Source organism: Diorhabda carinulata, chromosome 2 (assembly GCF_026250575.1).
Source record: "Diorhabda carinulata isolate Delta chromosome 2, icDioCari1.1, whole genome shotgun sequence".
Classification (NCBI taxonomy): domain Eukaryota; kingdom Metazoa; phylum Arthropoda; class Insecta; order Coleoptera; family Chrysomelidae; genus Diorhabda; species Diorhabda carinulata.
The window spans coordinates 1,386,796-1,400,155 of record NC_079461.1 but is presented as its reverse complement, the minus strand read 5'-3'; the positions used below and the strand labels follow the sequence as shown (position 1 = coordinate 1,400,155).

The window sequence follows — 13,360 nt, the reverse complement described above, 5'->3', positions numbered from 1 at the left end:
CTATTCTGACGTGAAAGTTTAGATTTCTGTTTAAAAATTGTCAACAACTTTCTTTTATGACCAATGCGTCTTAGTACTTCGTCGTTGGGGATTCTTTCAATCCAGGGAATCTTCAGGATGCGTCTATAGAGTCACATCTCAAGGTTTTTGGTCATTTGAGCTTCCAAGGTCTGAGTTGCCACTTTCTACAGCAGCACCGACCACAAATAACATTCCATCAATCCTATTCTGACGTGAAAGTTTAGATTTTTATTTAGAAATTGTCAACAACTTTCTTTTATGACCAACGCGTCTTAGTACTTCGTCGTTGGGGATTCTGTCAGTCCAAGGAATCTTCAGGATGCGTCTATAGAGTCACATCTCAAGGTTTTTGGTCATTTGAGCTTCCAAGGTCTGAGTTTCCACTTTCTACAGCAGCACCGACCACAAATAACATTCCATCAATCCTATTCTGACGTGAAAGTTTAGATTTTTATTTAGAAATTGTCAACAACTTTCTTTTATGACCAACGCGTCTTAGTACTTCGTCGTTGGGGATTCTGTCAGTCCAAGGAATCTTCAGGATGCGTCTATAGAGTCACATCTCAAGGTTTTTGGTCATTTGAGCTTCCAAGGTCTGAGTTTCCACTTTCTACAGCAGCACCGACCACAAATAACATTCCATCAATCCTATTCTGACGTGAAAGTTTAGATTTTTATTTAGAAATTGTCAACAACTTTCTTTTATGACCAACGCGTCTTAGTACTTCGTCGTTGGGGATTCTGTCAGTCCAAGGAATCTTCAGGATGCGTCTATAGAGTCACATCTCAAGGTTTTTGGTCATTTGAGCTTCCAAGGTCTGAGTTTCCACTTTCTACAGCAGCACCGACCACAAATAACATTCCATCAATCCTATTCTGACGTGAAAGTTTAGATTTTTATTTAGAAATTGTCAACAACTTTCTTTTATGACCAACGCGTCTTAGTACTTCGTCGTTGGGGATTCTGTCAGTCCAAGGAATCTTCAGGATGCGTCTATAGAGTCACATCTCAAGGTTTTTGGTCATTTGAGCTTCCAAGGTCTGAGTTGCCACTTTCTACAGCAGCACCGACCACAAATAACATTCCATCAATCCTATTCTGACGTGAAAGTTTAGATTTTTATTTAGAAATTGTCAACAACTTTCTTTTATGACCAACGCGTCTTAGTACTTCGTCGTTGGGGATTCTGTCAGTCCAAGGAATCTTCAGGATGCGTCTATAGAGTCACATCTCAAGGTTTTTGGTCATTTGAGCTTCCAAGGTCTGAGTTGCCACTTTCTACAGCAGCACCGACCACAAATAACATTCCATCAATCCTATTCTGACGTGAAAGTTTAGATTTTTATTTAGAAATTGTCAACAACTTTCTTTTATGACCAACGCGTCTTAGTACTTCGTCGTTGGGGATTCTGTCAGTCCAAGGAATCTTCAGGATGCGTCTATAGAGTCACATCTCAAGGTTTTTGGTCATTTGAGCTTCCAAGGTCTGAGTTTCCACTTTCTACAGCAGTACCGACCACAAATAACATTCCATCAATCCTATTCTGACGTGAAAGTTTAGATTTTTGTTTAATAATTGTCTACAACTTTCTTTTAGGACCAACGCGTGTTTGTACTTCGTCGTTGGTGATTCTTTCAGTCCAAGGAATCTTCAGGATGCGTCTATAGAGTCACATCTCAAGGTTTTTGGTCATTTGAGCTTCCAAGGTCTGAGTTGCCACTTTCTACAGCAGCACCGACCACAAATAACATTCCATGAATCCTATTCTGACGTGAAAGTTTAGATTTCTGTTTAAAAATTGTCAACAACTTTCTTTTATGACCAATGCGTCTTAGTACTTCGTCGTTGGGGATTCTTTCAATCCAGGGAATCTTCAGGATGCGTCTATAGAGTCACATCTCAAGGTTTTTGGTCATTTGAGCTTCCAAGGTCTGAGTTGCCACTTTCTACAGCAGCACCGACCACAAATAACATTCCATCAATCCTATTCTGACGTGAAAGTTTAGATTTTTATTTAGAAATTGTCAACAACTTTCTTTTATGACCAACGCGTCTTAGTACTTCGTCGTTGGGGATTCTGTCAGTCCAAGGAATCTTCAGGATGCGTCTATAGAGTCACATCTCAAGGTTTTTGGTCATTTGAGCTTCCAAGGTCTGAGTTTCCACTTTCTACAGCAGTACCGACCACAAATAACATTCCATCAATCCTATTCTGACGTGAAAGTTTAGATTTCTGTTTAATAATTGTCTACAACTTTCTTTTAGAACCAACGCGTGTTTGTACTTCGTCGTTGGGGATTCTTTCAATCCAGGGAATCTTCAGGATGCGTCTATAGAGTCACATCTCAAGGTTTTTGGTCATTTGAGCTTCCAAGGTCTGAGTTTCCACTTTCTACAGCAGTACCGACCACAAATAACATTCCATCAATCCTATTCTGACGTGAAAGTTTAGATTTTTGTTTAGAAATTGTCAACAACTTTCTTTTAGGACCAACGCGTCTTAGTACTTCGTCGTTGGGGATTCTGTCAGTCCAAGGAATTTTCAGAATGCGTCTATAGAGTCACATCTCAAGGTTTTTGGTCATTTGTGCTTCCAAGGTCTGAGTTTCCACTTTCTACAGCATTACCGACCACAAATAACATTCCATCAATCCTATTCTGACGTGAAAGTTTAGATTTTTGTTTAATAATTGTCAACAACTTTCTTTTAGGACCAACGCGTGTTTGTACTTCGTCGTTGGGGATTCTTTCAATCCAGGGAATCTTCAGGATGCGTCTATAGAGTCACATCTCAAGGTTTTTGGTCATTTGAGCTTCCAAGGTCTGAGTTTCCACTTTCTACAGCAGTACCGACCACAAATAACATTCCATCAATCCTATTCTGACGTGAAAGTTTAGATTTCTGTTTAATAATTGTCTACAACTTTCTTTTAGGACCAACGCGTGTTTGTACTTCGTCGTTGGGGATTCTTTCAATCCAGGGAATCTTCAGGATGCGTCTATAGAGTCACATCTCAAGGTTTTTGGTTATTTGTGCTTCCAAGGTCTGAGTTTCCACTTTCTACAGCAGTACCGACCACAAATAACATTCCATGAATCCTATTCTGACGTGAAAGTTTAGATTTCTGTTTAATAATTGTCTACAACTTTCTTTTAGGACCAACGCGTGTTTGTACTTCGTCGTTGGGGATTCTTTCAATCCAGGGAATCTTCAGGATGCGTCTATAGAGTCACATCTCAAGGTTTTTGGTCATTTGAGCTTCCAAGGTCTGAGTTTCCACTTTCTACAGCAGTACCGACCACAAATAACATTCCATGAATCCTATTCTGACGTGAAAGTTTAGATTTCTGTTTAATAATTGTCTACAACTTTCTTTTAGGACCAACGCGTGTTTGTACTTCGTCGTTGGGGATTCTTTCAATCCAGGGAATCTTCAGGATGCGTCTATAGAGTCACATCTCAAGGTTTTTGGTCATTTGAGCTTCCAAGGTCTGAGTTTCCACTTTCTACAGCAGTACCGACCACAAATAACATTCCATGAATCCTATTCTGACGTGAAAGTTTAGATTTCTGTTTAATAATTGTCTACAACTTTCTTTTAGGACCAACGCGTGTTTGTACTTCGTCGTTGGGGATTCTTTCAATCCAGGGAATCTTCAGGATGCGTCTATAGAGTCACATCTCAAGGTTTTTGGTCATTTGAGCTTCCAAGGTCTGAGTTTCCACTTTCTACAGCAGTACCGACCACAAATAACATTCCATCAATCCTATTCTGACGTGAAAGTTTAGATTTCTGTTTAATAATTGTCTACAACTTTCTTTTAGGACCAACGCGTGTTTGTACTTCGTCGTTGGGGATTCTTTCAATCCAGGGAATCTTCAGGATGCGTCTATAGAGTCACATCTCAAGGTTTTTGGTCATTTGAGCTTCCAAGGTCTGAGTTTCCACTTTCTACAGCAGTACCGACCACAAATAAAATTCCATGAATCCTATTCTGACGTGAAAGTTTAGATTTCTGTTTAATAATTGTCTACAACTTTCTTTTAGGACCAACGCGTCTTAGTACTTCGTCGTTGGGGATTCTTTCAATCCAGGGAATCTTCAGGATGCGTCTATAGAGTCACATCTCAAGGTTTTTGGTCATTTGTGCTTCCAAGGTCTGAGTTTCCACTTTCTACAGCAGTACCGACCACAAATAACATTCCATGAATCCTATTCATCAGTTTGTGAATATTGTGTAGTATTTGACAAATGCTTTTCGAGCATCAATCAAATTTTTAGTAGATAAATACTCGGAATTTGTGAATAAAAATATATAAACGTGAATGTTGTGGGATTGTGGTGATGAAACACCAAAGCTTACTCTTTTCAACATGTACAGCTTTTCATTAGCTATGTTTCGATTATCTTCATAATCGAGAATTGTGGTTTCCATCATTTTTAAAAGTACTAATTTTAATATGCAAAAGGTACAAACAACGACGGTTTTAACAGTTTTCGTCCCTTGGTGATTTTAAGGATAAAACTTATTATATTGAACAGAAAATGTCCTCCAAGTTATTTTTCTATGCATTTTGATTTGTTTAGGAGATGATATCATCGTTGGAGTGACAGTTTTGAGCAGTCAAACACAAGCTAATTGACGCAGCTTGTTCAAATTTTTACACAAACAACGCTTTCCAGCTGATACTTTGATTTTGATATATGTTTATGATTCTTGATTTAAAATTTTTGAAATAAATTTATAGATAAAGAAAAGCACAACTTATTTCGAAGGTGTAGGACTACCACCCCCCAACAAATGCCTTCTTTGGGGTTATTTTACGTATTTCAAATTAAAAACAATTTAGAAATGGCTGAAAAACCCAAACTTTCCAAAGAAAGTAATGATGATATTTAATTTCGAAGTGGAAAATGTCTTTTTTTGGATCCCCTTATGTTTATATTTTCATATATTCAATACAACATCAAGAAAACAAACTTTTTTCATATTTTTAGTATAATTTTTCATTAAGGGTTTATTATTATAGTCCTTGGAAATAAATTACCATACAGGGATCTTAATAAAATTTTTCCAATAACTATTTTTAATGTATAAAGTTACAAACAACTTTTGCAACACGTAACCAAATACGCGTACACACCTAAATAATATTTATTTGAAAATTATAATTAATTTGCATGTTATCTCCGTTTATAATTCCATACTTTTGCCAGGCATTCAATGAAACTCAATATTAGAAAATTTATTAACACCTTCTTGTATCATTAGAAATCTACGGAGATACTGAAACGGGTTTTTACAAATTCAAAAAGCTGAAATAAAAACAAATGTAGATTGTAGATATACGTATATCTATTAATTTTATAGTTTACTGTAAATGAGGTAAGTTTTTGTTTCAATTTTCTTGATTGGTATCTATGATATAACCGAGATGTTAATAAAAAAAAATCACTGGATTTAAATTGGTTAGGTTAGGTGATTATTTAAAAAACAAGGTTGTTATATCAAGTACAACTCTGTACAATAAGACATTTTCAATGTTCCACGGTATGATTAAAACTTTTTATTGTACAGAGTTGTACTTGATATAACAAGCGAAGATAATTTCAGTCAAATTAAATACAAAGATGAATTTGTTGCAACAAAAACTAAAAATTCTTTGACATAAAAAGTTCTTATGTGATTTTCATTTATTATTCTGAATCAATAGAATCACTTCCATCTTCCTGTGTTTGAATCAATTGTAGGTCTACTTAAAACTGGTACGTGTTGCAACTTTTTTTACGCGATTCATTGCATTTCTTCAAATCTCATCGCTAATGTTTGAACAACGGAGCGGGTTATTAGTTCTTGTCTTCCTTCTCGGTTGGGGCCATATTAATTCGATCGGATTTGAAATACAGATAACCTTAAAACAATGTAACCATTCTTCTTGACCATTTCGTCTACAGTATATTCTTTAGTTTCTAGAACGTCTTCCAAAATAATTCGTTATCTAGCACGAGGGTTTGTAGTACTGGTACCAATTTCTCTTTGGACCAAGTCAATTTCCTGGTAGCTATCTCAATCGTAATGTAATTTGAGTTTACCTTTGGAATTTGGTGCTTTCAAATCAGAAGATTTGACGACATTTCCTACTTTTTGAGCAGCCGTTGCCGTGTCTTTTATGTAATACATTCTATGTATCTTGAAACCACGGTTGCCACATACTTTTTTGTTAAAAAAACTTTCATTTATGAATAATTTGACCATATTAAAAGTACCTACCTGATAATTATAGAAAAAACATTTTGAATTGTGCATAAAACCCTTATTTTCTCAGAAATATTTAGTAGTTTGATCCGGGAATTCCAAGGGATTAACTTTTTTTTTCGCGTTGTTTATCTATACTATTGAAAGATTCACTGATTCTGAAAAATAAATATAATAATGCAGACTAGTATGTTGGACATTTTTTGGTAAAGACGATAAGTCATTCAACCAAATCGTAATGTAATATGAGTTTACCTTTGGAATTTGGTGCTTTCAAATCAGAAGATTTGACGAATTTTTCCTTTTATTATTAGTCTAGCAGTATTTGACATCGTTTTATGGATAAAATCTCTTTTGGACATCCCACGACTACACTTTTGAGCAACCATTGCCGTGTCTTTTATGTAATACATTCTATGTATCTTGAAACCACGGTTGCCACATACTTTTTTGTTAAAAAAACTTTCATTTATGAATAATTTGACCATATTAAAAGTACCTACCTTATAATTATAGAAAAAATATTTTGAATTATGCATAAAACCCTTATTTTGTCAGATTAACTTTTTGTTTCGCGTTGTTTATCTATACTTTCAAAAGATTTACTGATTCTGAAAAATAAATATAATAATGCAGACTAGTATGTTGGACATTTTTTGGTAAAGACGATAAGTCATTCAACCAAATCGTAATGTAATATGAGTTTACCTTTGGAATTTGGTGCTTTCAAATCAGAAGATTTGACGAATTTTTCCTTTTATTATTAGTCTAGCAGTATTTGACATCGTTTTATGGATAAAATCTCTTTTGGACATCCCACGACTACACTTTTGAGCAACCATTGCCGTGTCTTTTATGTAATACATTCTATGTATCTTGAAACCACGGTTGCCACATACTTTTTTGTTAAAAAAACTTTCATTTATGAATAATTTGACCATATTAAAAGTACCTACCTTATAATTATAGAAAAAATATTTTGAATTATGCATAAAACCCTTATTTTGTCAGATTAACTTTTTGTTTCGCGTTGTTTATCTATACTTTCAAAAGATTTACTGATTCTAAAAAATAAATATAATAATGCAGACTAGTATGTTGGACATTTTTTGGTAAAGACGATAAGTCATTCAACCAAATCTTAATGTAATATGAGTTTACCTTTGGAATTTGGTGCTTTCAAATCAGAAGATTTGACGAATTTTTCCTTTTATTATTAGTCTAACAGTATTTGACATCGTTTTTTGGATAAAATCTCTTTTGGACATCCCACGACTACACTTTTGAGCAACCATTGCCGTGTCTTTTATGTAATACATTCTATGTATCTTGAAACCACGGTTGCCACATACTTTTTTGTTAAAAAAACTTCCATTTATGAATAATTTGACCATATTAAAAGTACCTACCTTATAATTATAGAAAAAATATTTTGAATTATGCATAAAACCCTTATTTTGTCAGATTAACTTTTTGTTTCGCGTTGTTTATCTATACTTTCAAAAGATTTACTGATTCTAAAAAATAAATATAATAATGCAGACTAGTATGTTGGACATTTTTTGGTAAAGACGATAAGTCATTCAACCAAATCTTAATGTAATATGAGTTTACCTTTGGAATTTGGTGCTTTCAAATCAGAAGATTTGACGAATTTTTCCTTTTATTATTAGTCTAACAGTATTTGACATCGTTTTTTGGATAAAATCTCTTTTGGACATCCCACGACTACACTTTTGAGCAACCATTGCCGTGTCTTTTATGTAATACATTCTATGTATCTTGAAACCACGGTTGCCACATACTTTTTTGTTAAAAAAACTTTCATTTATGAATAATTTGACCATATTAAAAGTACCTACCTTATAATTATAAAAAAAATATTTTGAATTATGCATAAAACCCTTATTTTGTCAGATTAACTTTTTGTTTCGCGTTGTTTATCTATACTTTCAAAAGATTTACTGATTCTAAAAAATAAATATAATAATGCAGACTAGTATGTTGGACATTTTTTGGTAAAGACGATAAGTCATTCAACCAAATCTTAATGTAATATGAGTTTACCTTTGGAATTTGGTGCTTTCAAATCAGAAGATTTGACGAATTTTTCCTTTTATTATTAGTCTAACAGTATTTGACATCGTTTTTTGGATAAAATCTCTTTTGGACATCCCACGACTACACTTTTGAGCAGCCGTTGCCGTGTCTTTTATGTAATACATTCTATGTATCTTGAAACCACGGTTGCCACATACTTTTTTGTTAAAAAAACTTTCATTTATGAATAATTTGACCATATTAAAAGTACCTACCTTATAATTATAGAAAAAATATTTTGAATTATGCATAAAACCCTTATTTTGTCAGATTAACTTTTTGTTTCGCGTTGTTTATCTATACTTTCAAAAGATTTACTGATTCTAAAAAATAAATATAATAATGCAGACTTTTATGTTGGATATTTTTTGGTAAAGATGATAAGATTGTCTGCATTATATTAAAATGGAAAAAAGTTCGAAAATTGATAAAACAACTTCGATACAGAACAGTTTTAGTATAAATAGAATTGCCGGGATTTACTTTACTTTTCAATTTACTTCAAATTACGTGTATTTATTAGATTCAAGTTCAGTAATGATTGAAATATTATTAAAAATAATTTATCAACTTGAATCAATAACGTTTCCTATTATTAAAATAATAACATACGAATCAATCGTAATAAATACAAATAGATCGCATTGCGGTCGCCAGATGTCGCTTCCTACATAATTTATTCATAAAGACAAACAGCGCTTTCAGGGATTTCCACGATTACCATCGCCATTTTCATGGAAAATTGGTGTGTACACGAAAATCCTATCATTGCATTCGTTGTCATATTGGGAACTCAATTACTATATATATATATATATATACATTTTGCGATGTGTTTATAGAGGATTTTCTTCTCCAACTCGTCAGCAATACTTCAAATGTACATTATAGAAAACATAAAATTTATTTTTATATATAGTATACATAAATTTAAATATAATATCGATAAATAATAGATAGTTTGTTTGATTGTATTTAGTTTTCGATGATACCCTGTATAAATTAATAGTAATAAGACCCACATGAACCGTTTCGCTCCCGGTAGTTATCGATCCTACAATTCCCAAACAATTCCGACATCATATCTTGAATGTTCCTTTCATTTATAACATGTATAGGGATGTCATTTTGATATGACCTACATCAGTTTCTATACACTAAACGTATGCACCCCGAAACTATTATTATCTTTTAGAATAAACACAGAAGCACCGTAATAAGTCATTCTGGGACATCGGAACTGTCTCTGAAAAGAGTTATTTAAGTTAAGAAATGAATCATTGTACTATATTTAAAAAAAAAATCACGATATAGTCCTGATCTGGCCCCATTCGATTATTTTTTTTCTCTCAAAACTAAAAACCAAGTTAAGAGCTGAAATATTCAACATCGACAGACGGTGTACAAAAATTTTGACTCTAAATACGCATCAAATTCTTATAGTGGTATAAAAAAAAAGAATATTTTGAAAAATAATCACGTTAATAACTCACAGATCGCTCTACTTCACATAAATATTTATGCAATGCCCTCGTATATTACAGATACATTAAAACGATTTTAAGAATATGACTTGAATTGTTTGTTTAACACTTATATAAATAAATAATTATTTAATTTGTTTTAAATGCGAAACATCACAGGGAAAACGTTTCATCCAGATACCACTCGCCGAATAAATCAATTACCAACTTTATAAAATCAAATTTTTACTGTTGGTGATTAAAACCGCTTATTTATTTATATATTTATTCAATTGATATCGTCCAGTTACCGTGGCATCCAAAAAATAAATAGACATACATAGTAATGTTATAAAATATGTTATACTTCTTCTCTTCTCTATTGGCCTTTTGTCTATCGACATACAGCCAGGATCTGCATTTTAAAGAATAAACTACGAGGTACTACTTAGATATAAAGGGAATTCCAAATACAAATTTACAAAAAATCGTCGTTGTTGTGTTGCTTTCTAGTACTTATACGTATTCAAATTGTATTTCTAACGTTTGTTATTGCCCTGATTTTAAGCTGTAATTTCCACTTAGATAAAATGGCATCCAGTTGGTAGAACGTCACGTCATTTTTGTGAATTATATGTCATCCTGCTAAAAATTCAACTCTCCAGTAATAAGCTAACATTAATTTTGGATTTTGTAGCTTATACACCCAGTATATCGATATTTTTATCTAAAAAATTTTGTTAAATATGTCGATGTTAACTATATGAATTAAATACGAATAATTACAATTCTTAAAATGCCGACTTTTGGAATATTATTCATAACGATTATTTGACAGTTGACCTCCACCGTTTCTACTCAAGTTACTAACCTAGAAAACCGATATATAAACATATGATATTGATTAACTTAATAATACATCGAACTAGAGAACTATTTTTGGCAATGGGATCAATTATAGTCGATGATATGAAGAATAAAAACAGGTATGGTTGATTGTGTTTATGTACATGGAAATATTGTCTTTGCATCTATTATATTATTCATTTTTCGTACAAAACTTTTCGTATATCATTTACATCACAACTACTTTCGACAAACTATTAGGAAATTGTTTGAATGATTGATGCCTTATTATTTTTTTGCATCAAAGACTTCTGTTTCCTGATTCTGCAATCATTATATATAACTATTAATGACTAAATATTATCTAATAGCTATTATCGTACCTTCTATTTTGTCTCATTAAAAAACAAATTACTTTAACCACCATATAAGGGTACCCCAGCAAAAAATATGAAACCTAACACCGTGTCATTTTCGAATTGGAAATTCATCTAAGATTACACACACACACACACATACAAAAGATGGTGAATACAATAGTCCTAAAGGACTTTAATATATGTAACTCGATACATCCTGCGTATACGAGTGGAATTAGAAATATAAAATAATTAAATTTTAAATTTAAAATGTACGTTGTTTATAAGGGGCTCAATTAAAGACAAGATCTTTTATTTTACTCACTGTATGATATATAAACTGTCATTCTCTTTGTTATAAAGGGCAGTAATTATTTATTTGACCTTTAGATTCGACATTTAGACATGAAAAATAAATAATAATATATTCAAAAGAAGTATAAATAAATATTATTATCAATTAATAAACAAAACACGTCTTGAATATTAAAATTTCATTTATAATGGGGTTCGTTATAATAAACGTGTTTTGGTGATACATGGGACAGACATCTCAATATTTGTAAAATAGATTTAGAACACATCATGATCAAATAACAAAAATACAAGGAAAATGCGGTTTTTATTGATAATTTTTCGATGAAAAATACGTTTTACTATTTGTTTATATCACTATCATCACACTCTAGTGAATACAGATCTTGAACTTCTGTAGATTGTATGTACTGCTCTAGCTGGGATTTGTTGGACAGCTCGAAAAGCATCTGCCGTTGTAGTATAGGTAAAAACAGAATTAGGTCAAAGATCTTTCTTCTACGATCCAAGCTGTTCAAGTTTTTGGTCAACTATGCTTGGAAGCCGAGCTCTGAATGAACGATCACGAGCTTCAAGAGAGCTCCAAGTTTTTGTGAAGGTGCTCTACCTAATTGGGTCACGTGACTATGACAGGACTTATTGATCCCGACCGAATACCGAGCTGCAAAGCCAAATTTCTTCGTAAAAACGGCAACCTCGCATACAACACCTTGGGGAATCCCCTTTTATAATTCCTTTGATAAAAGAATTGTCTTTGGCTGGAAATTTTTAAATATTTGTTTTGTTTTGTAGACAAACATACAAGAAAATGTTGATTGTAATATCATAAAATGAATGATTTGATTGTTGATTCTTAATGTTTGATTCAACTTTTTAATTAACCCCTGTAGAACTTTCTTAAAGGAGCAGAACACCTTTATTGGTAATACAATACGTTTAAGCGGGTGGCCCTTTCATACAAAACAATTAAGTAAAAGTTTATTCTACATACAGGCATGGGAAAGTACACAAAATAATGGGGGCGGTTTTATAAAAAGTTAATGGTGATTGGTATTTTGATATGTTTTTTTTTGTTATTATTTGACTATTAAAGCAATATTACTTCTTTTTTATTGCAGGATTCAAATCAAGAACATCCTCTTCATATTTCTTTTTCTCTGGAAAACATTAGATTGCAATGTTTTGTTGAAAATAAAAACCGAAAACAACGATACAAAGAATGCGTCGAAATCGTTTGTTGAGGTTGTAGGAATAAATTTAGAAAACTGGGGATTTGTTTACATCCCATTGTTCGAAAGTACTTTGGATTTGTTGCGTACTTGCTATTTAATGGACTTTAAGTAACTCGATATAAAAGGATCAATTGCATCCTCATTTTTGTGTACTTAATATCAAGAAGTAATATTTAGTTAGATTCTTTATTGAAAAATAAGTCGCTAAATTTATAATTTCAGTCTTGAAGGAAATTATAGGTATATAAAAAAGACGAGACATTTAATAACGGAAGGAAATGAAAAGGAAATAACAGCCAACAAACGAAGAAAATGTAAGAATATTGGAAAAAAAGAAGAGGAGAATCCTGGGACACATTAAAATTCATGATTTACTAAATAAAGAACCATATAAAAGAAGAAGACATAGTAAAGTACGTAAAAGCAAAGAAACTAAAGTGTTTTCCGCATATACAAAGAAAAAGCGATTCAAAAAATGGATACCAACAGAAAATGGACCAAACATAGTAAGACTTGAAAGTTCTGGAAGCTGCGAATTGGAAGGAAATAGTGAGATGCAGAAAAAAGTGTTTAAAGTACACGTATAACAGTGATAAGTGAAAATTAAATTCATACTAATACATTATGTAAAACAGATCTGATACTCCTTTCAATTTTGATAGTTATTTAGACAAAAACTAACCTCAAATTTTATTTATTATCAAGCTAAAGGAAAGTGGTCGATGGGTAATTGCTTTTGGAGTCTGACGGTCAGAAAAGAGAAT

The 13,360-nt window shown here is 32.5% G+C and overlaps 1 long non-coding RNA gene across 1 annotated transcript; it reads left to right on the top strand.

The window, feature by feature from the left end:
* Positions 1–10,593: 10,593 nt before the first annotated feature.
* On the top strand, positions 10,594–12,982 carry LOC130903443 (uncharacterized). Its single transcript, XR_009060742.1, has 2 exons — positions 10,594–10,830; positions 12,483–12,982. It is a non-coding gene; the product is annotated as an uncharacterized LOC130903443 (long non-coding RNA).
* Positions 12,983–13,360: the final 378 nt, after the last annotated feature.